Source organism: Cryptomeria japonica, unplaced genomic scaffold (assembly GCF_030272615.1).
Source record: "Cryptomeria japonica unplaced genomic scaffold, Sugi_1.0 HiC_scaffold_296, whole genome shotgun sequence".
NCBI lineage: Eukaryota > Viridiplantae > Streptophyta > Pinopsida > Cupressales > Cupressaceae > Cryptomeria > Cryptomeria japonica.
In genome coordinates this window covers 63,329-67,500 of record NW_026729118.1, presented here as the reverse complement: position 1 = coordinate 67,500, position 4,172 = coordinate 63,329, and the positions used below count along the sequence as shown (strand labels likewise).

At 64.3% G+C, this 4,172-nt stretch overlaps 1 non-coding gene across 1 annotated transcript; it reads right to left on the bottom strand.

The window, feature by feature from the left end:
* Positions 1-3,588: 3,588 nt before the first annotated feature.
* Positions 3,589-3,707, bottom strand: LOC131870149 (5S ribosomal RNA). Its single transcript, XR_009368489.1, has one exon. It is a non-coding gene; the product is annotated as a 5S ribosomal RNA (ribosomal RNA).
* Positions 3,708-4,172: the final 465 nt, after the last annotated feature.

The window sequence follows — 4,172 nt, the reverse complement described above, 5'->3', positions numbered from 1 at the left end:
GTGGGCACCATGGTGCGCACCAAGGAGCGCTCCGAAGTGTGCTCCAAGGTGCGGCGTGCACGAAGTCGGAGCCCGGTTTGCCCCGGGTGCGCACCTCGCGTGCACCTTCGCCGCGGTGGGCACCATGGCGTGCACGAAGTCGGAGCCCGGTTTGCCCCGGGTGCGCACCTCGCGTGCACCTTCGCCGGGGTGGGCACCTTGGTGTGCAGACCTTGGCTGGGTTGCGCGCCCTGGTGGGCACCATGGTGCGCACCAAGGAGCGCTCCGAAGTGTGCTCCAAGGTGCGGCCTGCACGAAGTCGGAGCCCGGTTTGCCCCGGGTGTGCACCTCGGGTGGGCACCTTGGTGCGCATGCCTTGCCTGGGCTGCGCACCAGGGCGGGCTCAAGATGGCACCCGCGTTCCTTTTTTTTCACTATCTTTCAAAACGGAAATTTTAAAATCTCATTTTTTTTTGCCTTTTTCTGGAAATTAGTGAAGGCAGCGCATCAAAGGTGCGCACCTCGCTGCCCACCACGGTGCGCAACGCCGGTGGGCACCCGGGAGTGCTTCGAAGTGTGCTCCAAGGTGCTGCGTGCACGTTGTCGGAGCCCGGTTTGCCCCGGGTGCGCACCTCGCGTGCACCTTCGTCGGGGTGGGCACCTTGGCTGGGTTTGCCCCGGCTGCGCTCCGAAGCGGGGTTATTGGAGCGCCGCCTCTTTTTTTGTCGGAGCGTTTGGTGGGGTTTCTCGCATTGGCTCTTCCGAGGCCCGGTTGCCACCCTAGCGCGCACGAAGTCGGAAGTAGGGTTAATTGCCCGGGTGCGCACCTTTGCCAGGGTGGGCACCTTACCTGGGCTGCGCACCAGGGCGGGCTCAAGATGGCACGCGCGTTCCGTTTTTTTCACTATCTTTCAAAACGGAAATTTTAAAATCTCCTTTTTTTTTTGCCTTTTCTGGAAATTAGTGAAGGCAGCGCATCAAAGGTGCGCACCTCGCTGCCCACCTTGGTGTGCTCTGAGGTGCGCACCCGGGAGCGCTACGAAGTGTGCTCCAAGGTGCGGCGTGCACGTTGTCGGAGCCCGGTTTGCCCCGGGTGCGCACCTCGCCTGCACCTTGGCCGGGGTGGGCACCTTGGCTGGGTTTGCCCAGGGTGCGCTCCGAAGCGGGGTTACTGGAGCGCCCCCTCTTTTTTTGTCAGAGCGTTTGGTGGGGTTTCTCGCATTGGCTCTTCCCAGGCCCGGTTGTTGGGTGCGCTCCCACCCTGGCGCGCGCGAAGTTGGAAGTTGGGTTAATTGCCCGGGCGCGCACCTTCGCCAGGGTGGGCACCTTGGTGCGCACACCTTGGCTGGGCTGCGCACCAGGGCGGGCTCAAGATGGCACCAGCATTCCCTTTTTCTCACTATCTTTCAAAACGGAAATTTTAAAATCTCGTTTTTTTTTTGCCTTTTATGGAAATTAGTGAAGGCATCGCATCAAAGGTGCGCACCTCGCTGCCCACCTTGGTGTGCTCCGAGGTGCCCACCACGGTGCGCAACGCCGGTGCGAACCCGGGAGCGCCCCGATGTGTGCTCCAAGGTGCGGCGTGCACGAAGTCGGACCCCGGTTTGCCCCGGGTGCGCACCTCGCGTGCACCTTGGTGCGCACACCTTGGCTGGGTTGCGCGGCCTGGTGGGCACCATGGTGCGCACCAAGGAGCGCTCCGAAGTGTGCTCCAAGGTGCGGCGTGCACGAAGTCGGAGCCCGGTTTGCCCCGGGTACGCACCTTCGCCGGGGTGGGCACCTCGGCTGGGTTGCGCGCCCTGGTGCGCACCAAGGAGCGCTCCGAAGTGTGCTCCAAGGTGCGGCGTGCACGAAGTCGGAGCCCGGTTTGCCCCGGGTGCGCACCTCGCGTGCACCTTCGGCGGGGTTGCGCGCCCTGGTGGGCACCATGGTGCGCACCAAGGAGCGCTCCGAAGTGTGCTCCAAGGTGCGGCGTGCACGAAGTCGGAGCCCGGTTTGCCCCGGGTGCGCACCTCGCGTGCACCTTCGGCGGGGTTGCGCGCCCTGGTGGGCACCATGGTGCGCACCAAGGAGCGCTCCGAAGTGTGCTCCAAGGTGCGGCGTGCACGAAGTCGGAGCCCGGTTTGCCCCGGGTGCGCACCTCACGTGCACCTTCGCCGCGGTGGGCACCATGGCGTGCACGAAGTCGGAGCCCGGTTTGCCCCGGGTGCGCACCTCGCGTGCACCTTCGCCGGGGTGGGCACCTCGGCTGGGTTGCGCGCCCTGGTGCGCACCAAGGAGCGCTCCGAAGTGTGCTCCAAGGTGCGGCGTGCACGAAGTCGGAGCCCGGTTTGCCCCGGGTGCGCACCTCGCGTGCACCTTCGCCAGGGTGGGCACCTCGGTGCGCACACCTTCTCAATGTTTTCTTGCCTTTTCTGGAAATTGGTGAAGGCAGCGCATCAAAGGTGCGCACCTCGGTGTGCTCCGAGGTGCGAACCCGAGAGCGCTCCGAGGTGCCCACGAAGTCGAAAGTCGGGTTAATTGCATTGTTTTCCCCGGGTGCGCTCCGAGGTGCGCAACATCGGCGCGCACCAAGGAGGGCTCCGAAGTGTGCTCCAAGGTGCGCACGATGGCGTGCACCTCTGGTGCGCACGATTCGGAGCTCGGTTTGACCGGGGTGCGCACACCTTGGCTGGGTTGCGCACCTTTTGTGCGCTCCAAGGTGCGCACGAAGTCGGAGCTCGGTTTGCCCCGGGTGCGCACCTTCGCCAGGGTGCGCACCTTGATGCGCACGCCTTGGCTGGGCTGCGCACCTTGGTGGGCGCCATGGTGCGCACCTTTCGTGCGCTCCAAGGTGCGCACGAAGTCGGAGCTCGGTTTGCCCCGGGTGCGCACCTTGGTGGGCGCCATGGTGCACTCCGAGGTGCCCAAGATTGGTGCGCACCAAGGAGCGCTCCGAAGTGCGCTCCAAGGTGCGCGCGAAGTCGAAAGTTGGGTTAATTGTCCGGTTTGCCTCGGGTGCGCACCTTGCGTGCACCTTCGCCAGGGTGGGCGCCTTGGTGCGCACACCTTGGCTGGGCTGCGCACACCTTGGCACCCGCGTTTCCTTCATTTTAAATTTTTTTTTTTTACAATCTCTCAAGTGGGAAATTCTATAATCTCAACTTTTTTTGCCTTTTCAGGAAACTTTTGAATGGAGCGCATCATTGGTGCGCTCCGAAGTGTGCTCCAAAGCTCTCTCCAGCTGCGTGCACCTGCCCCGGCCGCGCACCCGGCCCCGCCCAGCTTCGCTCACCTGTCCCGGGCGTCTGGTGCGGAACCTTAGAGTAAGAAACATCACCGTGCACCTTGGCCAACGTGCGCGACTCGACCGAGCGCGCACTGGCCGAGGTGCACACCGATTTCACCTGGGTGCGCGCGCAGCACCTCGGGCGCACCGGGGTGCGCGCACAACGCCCGGGTTGCACCGTGGCCTGTGTGCTCGGGGCGCCTCGGGTGCGCGCTCGGTGTCGCCCCCGCGCGCGCGGTAGTGCGGGCAGCGCACCCCGGCCCGGCCCGGCCCCGACGAGAACGCAAACGGGCAAAAGGTTTATTCAAATAGCATTGCGATGCCCGGCGAAAAACTAAAAAAGGGTGCAACACCGGGACTTCCCGGGAGGTCACCCATCCCAGTACTACTCCGGCCCAAGCGCGCTTAACTGCGGAGTTCTGATGGGATCCGGTGCACTAACGCTGGTATGATCGCACCCGTTATGAGCTTGTCGCAGTGTGTACTTAGCAAACCGCGACCCACGTGCGAATCCACCCCGGCCACCCACCCCCGTCGAGGTGCACACCCTCCCTCGCGAAGTGCGCCCCGTTCGCCAAGTGTGAGCCCTGCCCGGGTGCGCGCACCTTGCTAGGGCGTCGGGTGTGCACCCGGCCCGGCCTACGTGCGTGCACCTGTAGGGGGCGTCGTGTGCGTGCAGTGTCCCGTCTGCAACGCGGTGCCCACACACCACCTCGGGCGCAACGACCTGCGCTCACATGTGGGCCGAGTGCACCTTGGTGCATGTTCGGGGCGCCTCGGGTGCACGCTCGATCTTGCCCCGGTGCACCAAGGCGCTCGGTTTGCCCCGGGTGCGCACTTGGTGCAAGGTGGGCACCCAAAATAGGGATCAAGCACCAAAACACAAGTTTCGGGATGCAAAATGGGACCCAAGGACCACAAATGC